The 15,526-nt window shown below is 45.6% G+C and overlaps 1 protein-coding gene across 1 annotated transcript in view; it reads left to right on the top strand.

The window, feature by feature from the left end:
- Nucleotides 1–15,526, top strand: part of LOC149354084 (frequenin-1-like) — a 224,126-nt gene that overhangs the window by 184,155 nt on the left and 24,445 nt on the right. The window lies entirely within an intron of this gene.

The raw sequence follows: 15,526 nt of genomic DNA, 5'->3' as shown, positions 1-15,526 counted from the left end.
ATGTGTGGGCTAATGCTCGTTGGAATAAGTGGCGCGAGCATAAGTAGAAGAACGACACTCTTGAAATATAAGACTGCAATTCAGCAAACAGAAATGTATGCGCTCCTGCCTACGCGACAAAGTTTGCATAGAATGCTCGTCTCCTTTAGAACTATCATTGCATGTATAAGTCAACTTATTGCGCCATATTTTAGTGAATGTCTTCTTTTATTGCAAGGATTCTTCCACGTCCAAATGGCCTACAAACGTCGAGACAGCATTAATGCTATGGTTGCGACATCTTTCGAATTCGAGTTTAACAACTAGGCTTCAAACCACCTCAACCTCTCGTCAACAGATATTGATACGCAGCAAGGAAAAAGAACTGTGCGTGCTTCTGTACAAAGCAAATGATTAGAAACAAAAGCTGGCCAAGGGATTTCATGTCAAGAACCCCCCCCCCCCCCCCGCCCTTTTCCTTGCCGTTTCTCATAGAAACCGCAGTGTGCTCTGCGGCAAATGCTTGACTCTCATCTTCGCGAAAGGATCTTTACCGTCATTACCTGGTATGATCTACCCAAAGTGCATGCGCACAAAGCCAGAAAAGGGACAAGAAAATTGTTTGAGCCCAAAGAAATGTTATATCAGTGGTCACTCCACTCAAGGGCCCCACCTACTAAACCTTCCATTTGAAGCAGCTGGCAACCTCTTTCGACCATTTTCTACCGTTCGGTAGAAACATTCGTCCGCAAAGACTGTGCTTAACTTTTGCAGGCTCTGTCTTGTTTGCACTGACTTTTTATCGCCATAACATTGGCGCCCACATGCGGGGAAAGTGTCCGTTGTTATCCGAAGCCTCCACCTGCGACGAGTGGAAGAATGGAAAAGGAAAATCGCAGCCTCCACGTGTGGGCGACAGGAGGGGAATGCCGTAAGGTGGCTTTTCCAGGAGGCGGTGGCCACTGTGTACGGAGGAGGTTCTGACGCGGACGGGGAAATGCGCAACCTTAGCATGGTTGCCACAGGAAGAGCACTGCGAGTGGCTACCGTGAAAAGTAGAGGGTGGGGAGGAAAGTGAGCTGAGAAGAGCGGAGACATCGGAGCGATGCACGCGCGCGCGCCGGATGCCATTCTTTGATTGGAGCAGCGGTGTGCTAACTTCTCTTGACGGACTAACGGCCCTGTGCGGTTCTTGTGAGTGGGTCTCATAGAAGCGGAGACCTGCAACGAGAAGCGCACGAAGCGTCGAAGACGTGCGGAGAGCCCAGTGAGCCGAACAGTAATTTCATCGAAGAGCGCTTCCGCCGCAGATGGGAGATCCTACACTCAAGAGGGAAAAAAGTAGAAGTATGAAAGTGTAAGGAAGTACAAAGAAGACTAAGTATGCCTTAAAGGTGGATATACAGAAATTTACGTGATGTATTGTCATGCGAACCGGATTGAAAGTCTAATGCCACGCATTTCCATCGGATCGGCCCATCGATTACCTGTCAGTTTTTTAATTGCATCGTATATATAATTAGAACGGAAGGCAGAGACTGTTTACTGACTCTTTTGATGAGGGTGTGCTTGAATTGATACACATTCGCGGGCTGCACAGCAAATTTTCTCACGGGAACTGTTGCTCTACATAGTGGCAAAAACCATTGTTGACTATGTTGTTATGGGATACTCCTATGTTATAAGTTTATATCGGCACCGCGTGAAATGATTTTTTATGCCTGATAATTCGACCAATTGAGCCACGTGCATGACGATGACGAGCATTCTTCTCGTTTTATCACTCTCCTTAGATAAGCTGTTGAGAACAGCGACTTCCATCTAGTAAAAAGCCCGTGCGGTTCTTTAAAAATGTTTAGGCACGTCTGAACGGGGGAACATAATAGCTCACAGACGGTGCACATGTGTCCGAGCCAGCCATTTAGGTAATGCTGCTTGAGCCCTCATTTACTCGGCGCATGCCCCACCGCCACGTACCACTCTGAAAGCCCGATCTGTGTCGAGCAGTATGTACTCCCCGTCGCTGCCAGGGCACACACTCTCTTATGCGAGTTTCTGTACATCCTCATTAGCTTTTTTTTATTTATTGAGGTTTTTCTTAATTAGACATGTGGTATAAAATTTCCCCGAGTCATGGAGTCAACTTGTATTTTGAAATCAGTTACGTCAAAGTAAAAAAACAATAAAATACATAATTGATGCTGATTTTGTCTGCTTACACGGCAGCTTGATCGAAGACCTCATCTATGATTTATGCGATTCCCTGTGATCGGAAGACTAAATATTCCCTTGTTATTTTTTCCTCTTGAAAATTTTTGCGACATCTGTCGGATTCAAGCGGCTGTATTTGAAATTCTTTGCATCCCGCTGAAATTTCGGTAACTTGTTTGGATTCATTTGACTTCCTTCTTGTTTCAGCTGTATGACAAGGGTCATGGATACAACTAATCCCTGAAAATGAATTTCAGGGAAAAAAAAAACTGAAATAGCACTGCCATAACCACGTTGAATTATTGCATCCTCACTAAACCCATTTTGACCGTCATGCGTTACATTTGTGGCATCATTTTACAAAAGATTCGTCCCACCGCAGATCACTTCTTTGGGAGAAGTAGCGTTCTTGTTCCATGATGTTCCATTCGTGTGTCCTAATTCCTTGTAGAATTCAGATATTTCGAATTCATTTACTCTGTTTTCACCCCCTTACAGCTGCAAGCGAGCTGGACATAGAGATTGTTAAACTCTGAATGCTGCATGAAATTTAAAAAATAAAAGAGAAAACGATACAGTAAGTTTGCGATGAGGCAAAGGTGAAGTATTTTTTTAGCGTTGGGGTAACCGAAGTGACGCATGGGGGCAAAACGTTGTTCATTCTGAGTTAGTCTGTCATTTATGTGCTTTTGAACCACTTCCACGATTTCGTTTAGACGAGCAGACTGCATTAGCTGACGCTTGTATTAATGACGGTAGTCCGGAGATTAAATCAGTTTGCGTTCCGGTTAAATGCTTGTTGCTCGGATCAGGCAGATTGGCGGCCACGTTAAACTGGCTGACGGCTGGAATTTTTTAAGCGGCGATTGGAAAAAAATGCGCTGACGAACACGTGTGTAAAGCATAAACACGTGCTGAGAGTAGCCTGAATAGCCAATGTGGAGCAGAGCAAATAAGCTGCGCATTTAGATAAATATTGCGAAACTCATCGGATCAAAGTCTTATAAAATCGAAGTAAAAATTGTGCAAATAATTGAGTTTATTGCACGCCACACTTTCGTAATTGAACGTTGGGCTCGGATTGGACTGCGAGAGATTAAGCGATGGCCATAAAGAGATTAGCTCGATGGAGCGTGACGGTGCTTATGGAGAGGCTTTGTCCTGTGCTATAGCGTTGCCGCTCACAAGCGGCGTAAACAGCGGCGAATATTTTAAGCTTAACTGAAAGCATCTCCCGCGCTTGCGCTGTGTTGATAGACGATGTGCTCGAATGCTACGCCTTGGGTGACCGCTTTGGTCTCGCAGTGCGCAGCACGCGTCGGCGGTTATGTGTAGCGCGCAGCCACGATGGCTATGTTAGCCTGCGGCTATTTGTTCTATTTTATTTTCGAAGGCTCGTGTTTCAAGCTTTCAATTTTAATGCCGGCGAAGCGATAGACATGCGGCTTTTTATTTGTGTTTCTCCGGCGGCCTGCCTGATTAAATGGAGACGACGCTATGCCTCAATAGCGGTGTCAGAAGTTTTGCGTAGTGGTGAAAAACACTAGACTTTGATTCTGTACCCGCGGCCGTTCTTTCTGTCCTTGCTGTGTTTTCGGGTGCTTGTAAAAGACAAAAAAAGAAAGAAACTAGACACGAAGCGACGGCTAAAATTTACGGATGTGGACTCTCTTCACATGTTTCCTGAAGTGATATTTTTCTCCTACTACAGCTACCATGCCGCAATTTGTCTATCATTTTACGTGAACACATTGCAGTCTATCCGGAAATATAAGCGAGGGGGTAAAACAGGCTCTGTTTCGAGCTCTTGAAGAGCTAGGCTGCGAGCGAGCTCAGCGTGCTGGAACCGGGAGGGCATAACAAGGAAGTGAGAGCAGTGTGAAGAAAACTCAGAGCACTGCGCTGGTTCCAACAAGTCACGATTAATCTTCGTCGCAAGAAACTTGAAATTAATTAGCCGTTCTGTAAGCGTGAGGAAGAAGAGGTGCGTCGGCAAGCGAGTATTATATTTCTTGATTTCGCTGCTAGAGTCGTCGTGCTTATATTTGTGAGCGTGAAAAAATTGTGCGCGCGAACGCTTGAAAAATTCATTCTCAGCCGCGTACTGTCCTGCGGTTTATTTTAAGCTGCAGGGAAGATTTTCACGGCACAGTGTCCTTTTTATACCGCTCGGCGTGACACTAGCCGTAGGATAGCTCTCTTTACGTCTGCCGCCGCTAAAAAGACCAGACAGGTAGGTGCTGTATTCCAAATGATTCTTCGAGCGAAAATGTTGGAGAGGATGGGATGCGCACTCTGTATGCAGAGGTTAAATTTATTACCTTGCGGCATTTTATCGCACTTCACGCAAAATAAGTGCGCTGCGCCGACGACGAAAAAAAAATGGAACTTCTGTGCATACGCGTGCTGTGATTTAAGTTCCACACGTGCGAACGCCAAATTATTCCGCTTCGTGGGGGAATATTAAATTGGGCTTACAGGCGTTCCGCTATATTTCGCCTAAGTGCGCCATGCGTGGGAGGGGCGTAGAAGGAAGGAGGGAATACGTCGATGAATGGGTACACTCTCTGAGTGTGGAGCGGAACCCCGAACGCAAGCATTAATGCGTGCCGTGCAGCTCCCTTACCGCATATCTCCGCGTTTGTGCCCGGTGCTTTTACGCACAATATTTTTCCCTCGCCTCACGATCATCAGACAGGAGCGCCGGCTTCTCTTTTCAGATCCTGCAGTCAGCGCCGTGCTCCTGGCAGGATTCCCAAAGCAGGTGCATGGGCTTGAGCCAGTGATCGCACTGCCGTCTCTTAGGTATAGGTTCTTGAGCAGATTGCTGATGTAGACATTGGAAGAGCATCTGCTTCCCGGGATTGACGGATTGAAGCTTGAATTCAATCGGATGTTTGGCAGTTAAGTCTAAAGGAGGTTTGCAGCAAGCGAACGCAATAGGGCTACAAGGGTTGCACGATTTAATAATTGTTTTGCCGCGGCTAGCCTTGAGGAAAAAAGCCAGGCAGATTCGACAGTTTTGCGCATCTTCACTTGGGTACTAAGATGGAACGGAAAACATTGGGTGACTGTGCTACGACCGCCGTGACCTTGTCTACCATACACAAAATTATGCGTTTAACAGCCATATCTAGAAGATAATAAACGGCGGGGATATAACAACTCCCCATCCGATTCCGCGATGAACCAATCTCTCGCCAACTTTGCGCTTCTTAAGGATTAGGTCTTATGCACAATGTAGTTGCTTAGTCATACAGAAGCAATGCTTTCTTGCTGCAGTTCTTAACAGTAACAGTCCAAGAAAGGAAGCGCCGTCCCACACTGATTCTACAATTCAAGGTCATGGCAATGTGAAAAACCCTTCGCGGTGACTTATTGGCGTTCGGCCGCAGAGCCCCAAGTCGTGGTATCGAATCCTTGCCTCTGCGCCCGTATTTCGATGGAGCCAAAATGCAAAAGCGCCCGTGTGCTGTGCAATGTCAGTATGCGTTTAAGAACCCCATGTGATCGACATGGAATCGAATCCCTCCCCTCTGATAACACAACTGAAGCTTTGAGATGTGAAGTTCCTCATACCGCAGTATTTGTGCCGCCGTCGTGTGCAAAAATCAGTTAACATATACTCGAACTTTTTTCTATCGTTAATCGGTGCCGTCGTAATGCCCTTGTGCCGCTGAGGGTGTAATGAATGAGTGAAGTAAAAAATATTTCGGTAATTGAGTGAATAAACAAGTAAATTATACCTCCTAAAATCACCTGTAACGGGATACAAGTGCATAACTCGCAGTAGCCTGCTTTCATTGTCATCAACATCGTCATTAGCCGTGTTACACCCACTGCGGAACAGCGGCCTCCTCCAGTGGCCTGAGTAGCCTTTTTCTGCGCCACCAATGAGTGGCCCCAGCGTTGATAATCCTCCAGACCCATGTCCCCCTCCATGGTTACAGGTTTCATTCCATAACGGACTACCGCTTTTCTCTACAGCTCATGGCGTCTCCAGCCTAAGCAGACTCCGTTTCATTCGCTACACTCAAAGACGAGAGACCTTGTGCAGTGGAGAGCAGGAGACAGAGGCGAAAATATGGTAATGGAAAACAGTCCGGGCGGTTGCCAGGAAGCCGTGTACGTTCATCATGTCATAATATAGAAAGGGAGGAGATGGCGCGGAGAATACAAGGGGGGGTACTGCCGAATACAAGGGGGGGTACGCCACCGTCTATGAATGTGGTTGAGTCGGACCCAATTTTTTTTTTTTTTCAAGCGTTCTAACCGAAAGAAAGCTGAAACTTCACGACGTTCAGCAATCAAAACGTGCTATTGAAAAACGCACTCGTGCACGCGATTAAAAGCTCCAAGCTCTATAGTTCATACACTTAAACATGAAGCTCCATGCGACGCTTGAGTTCGTTAGGGCAGAAGCTGAAAAGTGAACTTTGTTCCTAAACGAAATCTGCGGAATGTAACCTCAATTCCGCACAACCTGCCTTTCGCAGCCGTATATATAGTTATGTAGGGTACGTTGTAAAACTCTGAGTTTGCGCATTTATATCTATACGTCCCGATAGCTTCGACGCCTAACGCGTTCTGCTATACTGAGCTCAAGTTCGCTGGTCTAGTTTCTTGAAACGACTACCGCATTTCCACGTAAAAGCTTCCGCACCAAGATTAGTCGAAATTCGAACGCTGGAGTGCAATTTGTGCACGTAAAATTTTTGTACTCTATTTTTGCTTTTTTTTCGTCTCAATGCTTCACTTTAAGTTGTAATTTTCGGAGCCTATTTGCCCCCTTTCTGGTTTAGTTTATGATTTATGGGAGTGTAACGTCCTAAAGCGACTCTGGCTATGAGGGACGCCGTAGTGAAGGGCTCAGACAATTTTGACCACCTATGGTTCTTTAACGTGCGCTGACATCGCACAGTATGTGGGTTTTCAGAATTTCACCTTCATCGAAATGCGACTGCCACGGTCGGTTTCGAACCCGCGTCTTTCGAGTCAGCAGCCGAGCGCGATAACCACTGAGTCAGCGCGGCTGTCTCTTACAGGAATAACCTCCCCAATTTTACCGCATAGCTACTCTTTGTATTATTCTCTCCCACTCTGCGTGTGCTTGCCTAGAGCGCTATAGGCATTGTCATTCGGCGGCAAGGTTGATTTATACAACACTTTTTCCCAGCCCGAGCTTAGGCTTGATGTGTATGCAGTGCTGCAAACTGCACACGCAAACATAACTGTTGATGCTTTAGCGCCTAGCGTTTAGCAAGCAACTTATCCTTAAAGCACATTTTATTTTAGCCTCCTGAAAGCGTTAAACCAAATTCACCTCACACGAAGGCACTATTGACTGAAGAAAAGTGTTGCCACCGCCACCAATGCACAAAATACGGTTTATTACATTACTCCACTTCAAAGCAACACAGTCTCTTTTTTACGTCGAAATAACGCCTTGACGACAAAGAACATGCAAATAAATAAACCGAAAACGACTGTGAACTTCAAATTTGCATAGGAGATGAGTAAATTGTACAGAAAATCCCGTGACTAAGCTTAAAAACCTATATTCTGGTCTGCTTTGAGTCTTTCCGTCGAGTTTTGAGGCCCCATGAGACCGAGGAACGGCAGTATCGAGAGCGTATCTAAAAAAAAAAGAGCAGAGGTTCGTTATTTCCTGCATCACAAATCTTTTTCTACCAAGTTTACCCGGATCACTTCCTTTAGGCCGGATCTTTACAGCCAAGAAAGTGTTTCCTTTCATCTTTCATATTCCTTGCGAATGTAGAGGTTCCCTCAGAAGTTTTCGGTGCAAGGAAGGAACGTAGAAACTTAATTTGTTTGCAGGAAAATCGTACAGAAAAGAACTGAAGGGGTGTGCTTCGAACTCCCAGCGGAACCTGCAGAGTGCGGCCCTCATGTAAAGAGCGCGCCTGCAATTAGAGAAAAAGAAATTAAATTTTTTCGTGCCTTCCGTTTTCCGAAAAGTTCTGCGGAAACCTTTACAGTGAAAATGAATATGAAAGGGATTCTTTACTGCTTAACCTAAGCTACTTAAATTGATCTATCGCAAGAAAGCACATCTTCTATTGTGAAGATAGCCGTCTTCAAACATCATGGTCCTTAATGCACGTTTTGTGTGTGTCGATCTTTCGGCCACTGCTTTCCAGCGTCATTCAACAGCACCCATGTAGACCAACGGCCTTGATACCCCCAGCGCCTGGCAGGCTTTTTTTCCGCAAGTCCACAATTGCCGTGGTTGTTCCGAGATCGCTTGCGTCCAACTTGACACAGAGCAAGCCTGCCTTCATTCGATATTATGCGGCCGCTCGCTGCAAAATCCCGCCGCGTGTAGCGCAGCGAGCTGTGGTTCCGCGTTGCGCGTTGCGAAATTCGGGGCATACGCGCACGCATCCTGAGAGCGTGTTTTGCGTCGCGAGCGAAACCGTATACGTGGTGGAATCCCGGCTAAACTGATTACCGGATCCGCGGCTGGGAAAAGGCGGATTCAGTTAGCGCTGTAATCGTTTCCCGTGCGTGGAGCAACTAGGTCGCGTTTAGGTAATTTCATAATCACTGGAGCCCGGCCAGCCGCATGAAACAACCTACGCGCATCGGTTTCAGAGGGCGTTTCAGCTCCGGTTTCATTTCTGAAGCGGCTCATGAATATTTTTTCTTTGTCTTTATGTGACGGCGCAACTGTATACTTCCTGGATCGGAGTCCACCGCTTTACGACAACGGCCTTCAGCGAAGCGTTATATCAGATTCATGCTAACTGTGCTCATGTACTACTACATCGTGTAGGGGTAAGCGCTGTTTATACGCCTTTAGATTTTTTGGTTAACAGCAGCACACCCTGAGGCTCGTTCAGGTCTACTGGAATGGGCGGCGGTTTGATACACCGGCCTACTTCGGCAAGGTGTATACCTCATGTTCTTCGCTGTTCTAGCTGTCTCTGAAAGTAATGTGCCGAGTGCGCGACAGTTTGGATTTCGCGTTATGTCTTCACTATCTCTTTGTCCATTCCTTAATACTGTCTCTCGTCTCGAAAAAAAGCAGAAAAGCGCGCGACAATCGCATGTTGCAAGAGTGGGAAGTTCCACGCACTCGCATTAAGTACGGAAAGCAAATGCTTCGTTTCCTACTTCGCAGTCATTTAAAAGCTCGACGACAGGCTTTGGAGGATTCCGGATCAGGCCGGCGAACAGTTGCTCCTTTACGCCACGCATCATAAAGTCCAGCTTCCTTTCTTCAGTCATGTCAGGGTTAGAGCGCCTGAAAAGTCATTTCATTTCTTCCACATACCCAGTCATGGTCTCGTTTGGGTGTTGAATTCGTGACTACAGCAGGAGCTCCGTCCTTTCTTTCCGCGCGACGAAACAACATAGAATCGGCTCCGCCTGGATGCGATCAATCGAGATAAATCTAGGCGCGTTTTGCATCACAAACAAAGCGATAAAGCGGCGTGCCGGCGCCTTTGAAGAATGAACAAACAAACACGACAAAGATTCATGACAGTACTGTGTAAGCTGATTTCTCTTTGCAGTTTTATATTTTTTCTTCTTTTCGGTTTCTTTTTGCTTCCAATTTTCTTCTCTGGCTTTCTTGAGGGCAGGGTGCATAAATTCCTGCATTGTATACGATTTCCTGCTGTGTCAGCCTACGTCAATTATATAGGGCCGTGGACCTCGTCAAGCCGTTTGTGTGGCTTTTAGTCTACGGCCCCTAGTATCGATGCAAAAGACGCTGGAATAAAGAAATTTGAATTTGAATTTATTGCCAAAATTTCACTAGCGCTTTGCGTAATTTTGTCACTACAATGGATGCCCTCGCCTGAAAATACATGCAAGGAGTACCGCAATGGTCATGCGCAGGATGCTGAATGAGGATGGAAATAGCCATGAATTGTCTTCCTTTTCACTGAATCTCCAAATTGTTAAGCATGATAATGAGAGTGAATACTAGCAAAGCACAGAACGATGGAAAGAACTTTCAAGCACAAAATGAGCTTTGTAGAAGGAATACGTCTCTTAAGAAAGCGCATTCTGGCATTTTTTTTCTATTAGCGATGAGAAGTCGTGAGACATTGTATGAACCCAGCCGGTAGCACATGAAGAAATAACTCCAAACTAAGTATAGTGGCCGCGATCTCGGCTGACCGGCAACGCCACCACGAGAGAGTTTGATATGTTGGAGACGAACGAAGACGGTCTTGCAAGCACGCATGTTCTTAGGCTGGGCTTAGCTTCTGGCCGTAGACCTAATATTTTGCTCTACACCACTAACGTGTATAAATCCTGTATGCTGGGTGTTTCTGAGCCGTTTTAGCTGTGTCGAAAATTGAGGTCGTTGAAATAAAAAAGAATATTTGCATTAACCAACTTCCAGCCACCTCATGTGTCAGGCATAACAAGAATCCCACTAGTAACCCAACGAATCAAACTTTACCTTCCATAAAGTTTCCAATTAGCGTACACTTTCTTGGGAATTTTCAATGAGATATTTGTAAACGGACGAATCAATCACATATCAATTTTCTAAGCGCAGAATAAAGTCCATATCTTTAGCGCCTGAATTTGTCTGGTACGAACACTATAACTTTCAAGTCGTGCGAGACTTACCTTTCGGAAGCTATGGTAAATGCACGCTTCAGTGCCGTTGCTCGTCCGTTATACGCAGAGTTGGTTGGCTTTGAACGGGTGTTGGCTGAGCCCGATTTTAGCACACGAGGAGGCGCACTTTGGTTCTCTATAGTAGTATTCAAAATTTTTCATGTGCACTTTATTGAACAGTGGCTGGTATCCTCGACCCGCTTAATATATTCATGTACTCTTCTTATTAATTTTCAACCGCAATCTAAGCCTCCACACCTTTACCTGTGCGGTATCCTCTGAGCTGATGAGAATGATAATCAAATAAATTGAATGTTAAAGTTGAGGTTAGCTAAACAGTGGAGCCTGGACACACACAAAAAACGAAGTCTTTCTCAACGTTTTCGTGAGTGTGTCTTTGCGCTATTATTCTTAAAAAAAAATAGAGACGCTCGGGGGCATTCCAGGCGATCCGCCCGACATAATTACGTTTGTTCCAGGTCGAAACCGCAAGACAACGCTCTTGCGCCTGCAATATTCACGAACCTAAATTGAAATCTTCCGCCTCATTTTTTCTGGCACGGTATGTATTAGCTGTTTCGTCCACGCGCTTTCTATTAATTGTCGTGCAGGACTACGAACAAGCGGGCGAAAAACAAAAGTTATGGCAGCAGAGCATACACGTGGCTTAAACTTTGCATACTTAGTCTAAGATGGTACCGGGGGTAAAACGCAAAAATGTTCGCAGTGGAGAACGAGGCGAGGCTGCGGCGCTCGGGAACAAAGGGCGGGCCGCCTCGCACGGCGCAGGAACTAATTTATTGAACGTGCTTGTCCTGTCCAACTCAAGGCCGGTGCCCGTGCTTAGGGTCAGAAACCGAGTGAAGGATACAGGCTAGAAGGAGAGGTAAAAGAAAAACAACGAGATTCTTCGTAAACGAACCCGTGCATATTTGAGCCGCACGGAATGCGAAACGAGATACTGGGATGATTCCGACCGGTGCCATGGAATAGGAACCCTAACCTGATCCGAAGCTCAACAGCGAAGATTTGTATTGCGCTGCAGAATCTTAATGAGGAAAATTAACAAAAAGAAAAGCGGGTCAAGAAAAGGTGCGTGAAGTTTTCCGGCTCCGAATGCTGTGAGGTTTGGTTAATACCGCAACGTTGTGCGTACAGCGCCACATCCCTTTGTTTTTTTTTTGTTTCTTTGTTGGCATCTGCTCCCATTGGGATCTTGATTCAACAATGGCAATCAGCGTCGTGCCTAAACTTAACCTGTCGTTGGAATGCGGCGCTTAAACCATCTTCACAAGGAAACATTAATCGCGCAGTGCCTGCACGTCGCACGAAGTTTTTTTTTTTTTAAGCCCCTGCCCGTGCTCCTGATAAATAAGCCGTTCAAGTGCTACGTATGGTTGCTTCGGTCAGGAGAGTGGCAAGTATTCGGTTTAATTTTTATTTAGTTATTTTACAGTCGGGGACAAAAGTCTCCGGACCACGTGTTCCTCTAACGAAGCCGATAGATCTGCTGTTTGTCGGCGGCTGGAGACCACAATTGTGGAGGTAAAAGTTAAATTTTTGTTCTTTCATCTCCACAAGTGCGGTCTCCAGCCGCTGTCTGATAGTAGAGCTATAAGATTCGTTTGAGGAACACGTGGTCCGGAGACTTTTGTCCCCGACTGTACCTTCAGAGGAGAAGGCATTTTAATAATTACGATACTCTTATCATACAGATTACGTATCTAGCACCTTTTCTTCAGTCTCGCTGGCAATTTGTAGGAATTTTTTAGCTGTCCTGCTGTTTTATCCCTGATCTCATGAGCTCACACCAAGAAATATGAGCCTGTCATGCTTCGTTTTGCCAAGCACGCCGTAGACATTCTCAGGGAGCAAAAAAAAAAAAATCTTGCAGGCAGAAAAGTCCCAGTGTATTGTCTGCTGTGCTGGAGGAAAACAGGAGCAGCGCCAAGCCGCTATACTTCGGCTTTCTTTCCTTCTCTTCAGCCACGTGGTCTAAAGTCAGGCTGGAATGAAAGAACAGCGCCTATTATCTTGCCCGTAACAAGAAAACAAATTATCTTGCCCGTACGTTTTCAGCTGTAGTATACTACTATCCTGAATCATGTTTCCGGGTAAAGGATCCACAGAAGCACATATTCATAAACCGCTTTTAAAAGAACATCCCTCTGCAAAATAGAAAACTACTAGATATGCGTGTTCGTGTTTCATTCCGGCCTGACTGCACATGCCTGAAATAAACTAGACTTGTCCTTTCGCGGCATGATCTGTGCGACTGCTCCGGCTTTAGCGCCATTCTACATACGTTATGACGCGTGTATTTTTGCCGTTAACTTTGCATTGCCGAGTTGGGAGTATAATAGCTGTGCTATTTCTCCCCTCACCGGGCCCTGATTGCACTCAACGTGACGCCCACCGAGGCCTTGTGGCCGCACATGGCGAACCCACCAGTGCGGAGAGACCGCTGCACGAAATTCAGCGGACTAAATTGCGTCCACGAAGTCGTTAAAACACGCACGCGCTAAAATTTACGGCTATTCTTGAACGTGCAACGGGACGTCTGCGTCGTGTGGAAATTCTGGCGCTTTATAAGCACCTCCCCTTGCTCGGTTGGAACGAGTTCCTGATGGAAACAGTGCGCACATCAGAGAAGTGCCACAGAAGCGCTGAGCTCATCCTGTTTGCCTCTCTCCTGTGTCTTGTCTCCTGCTCAGTTTTATGTTTTGTAATCATGTAATACCAACTAGCCCCTCATCGCTCACTCTTGGAATTCATCACGGAAGACTTCGTACCTCGAAAACAGGGTTACACCAATTTTAATGCTTTGGAAAAAGCGGGTTCAGCACCCGAAGTTTGTCGCTTGTAATGATAAGGGACCCACGCAGGAACGCGATGGTTACTTATTGCAATGACTGTACGTAATCAAATAAAAAAATAGGAAAGGGGGGGGGGGAAGTGTAGGGACTCGAGACATGTATCGTGTGTTCGGAGTCTATTTCAATGGCAACCAAACGCTCGTGTCCCTCCCCATTTTGATAAAATGCGTGCGGCTTCTCGCAAAGCAGACGAGATCAGCAGGAAAAGAAGTTTAAACAGTATTAATGATCCATGCGCCAAAACTTGTTGCTTTGGCTCAGCGTCTAAAAATTATGCGCCGCTCCTTGCTTGATGCCCGAGAACCACCGCGGAGTGTCCTGTTTCGCTTTTTTCGATATTAAAGCCGGTGGACGTAATGAGAGGTGCAGCGGTTTCGCCCAGTTATTAAAATTGGAACCTATTCTATGTATACTAGCGTTTTCTTTTGTGGGCAACAAGCCGCGCTTTATGAGCCCCTGCTGTATTGTATTTCGCGAGCGCCCAGGATTTCCTTGATGGCCAACAACTATTGACAAGTACGTAGAAAGGTATTTCATTCAACCTCAGACCATCCTGTCTTAGATTACCGACACTGACGACTGCCTCGGCTCGTACACTTGCAGTTTTTTTCTATTATTTTGCGGTAGGGCATAGTAGGACCTCCAAGAAAAGCAGGGTTGGGTTCTGATGAACCGATATTACGCTATAAGATCGAGGATTTCTAGTTTCCCGTCGTGAGCAATGCGTAGACAGAGAGAGAAAGAAGAGGTATGAAAAACTGAAAAGGGCGGAAGGTTAGCCAGGAAAGGCTGGGGAGAAGAGATACTTGAAGGAAATAAAAAAAAAACAAGGAATGAATATGCACGTAACGCGCGCACACAATAAAAACAAAAAGCGCTGCAAGTACTTTCTCTTTCGATAAGGGTGGTGAGCGCTGCGGGCATCGTCTGAGAATCTTGTGCTCTCCCAACGCTTGGTATGTGCGATGTGACCGCGGGGAACTGCAAGCTATAGGAGACAATAATAATAATAAGAGCATATGCATATTTGATGGGCTGGCTTATTTCATAATATGGTTTTCAGTCTTCACAGTCACACTCTGCCTTTGTCACGGCCATGTCGTACATCACATCGTCTCCACAATCATAACAGCTTTACGTGTATTTTTCTTCGTACTAAAGCGTTTAACATGTCTGCCCTACAACGCGCCATAAGACAATGAAACAGCGTTCCTGACGATGTTACTAACACCAGAAATCCTGCTACGTTTCGAGATATGATAACCACCATAATCGCCATTTATCTTTATTTTATATGTTTTTAGCTGAAAACAATCTTACTGCTGTATAATATAAACAAAATTCTGCTTTTGTTAACTTCATTGAAAAATCATGTTGCGCTTCCATCTTGCCGCAATTTGAAACTTGTATGACGCTTTTTTAAATTTACCTGTATTCTGCTCAGTATCTCTAGCTAACAATTGTATTACGTTCCCCTTCAACCGTGGTTTTTGCTCTGCTCTCCAAATTCATACCCCACTCACACAATGCTCTTATATAAATGGAGCCTGTGAGTAACTTTAAGAAATAAAATAAATAAAAGCTTTCATTATCGTTTCTGACAGGAGCAACTTCGGGCCTGAGGTCGGCCTGACTGGCAGCGCCCGGTAGATAGTGGGACAAGCGAGGGAACGATAAGACGCTTGTCATGTATGCACAGAAACGAGTGCTATTAGAAATACTAGGGAGAAAAAAGGAAAGAATACTATGTACCCAAATTAAACAATGTAGATCTCTCTGCAGTAATCACCTGCAACCAGAACCTGACATCGGAAAATTCATTCGCAATTCTCGGAACATAGTAAAGACGTGTATGT

This window comes from Amblyomma mixtum, chromosome 3 (genome assembly GCF_055824585.1).
Source record: "Amblyomma mixtum isolate Tamu chromosome 3, ASM5582458v1, whole genome shotgun sequence".
NCBI lineage: Eukaryota > Metazoa > Arthropoda > Arachnida > Ixodida > Ixodidae > Amblyomma > Amblyomma mixtum.
Note: the sequence above shows the minus strand (reverse complement) of the source record. Positions and strands in the feature narration are given on the sequence as shown.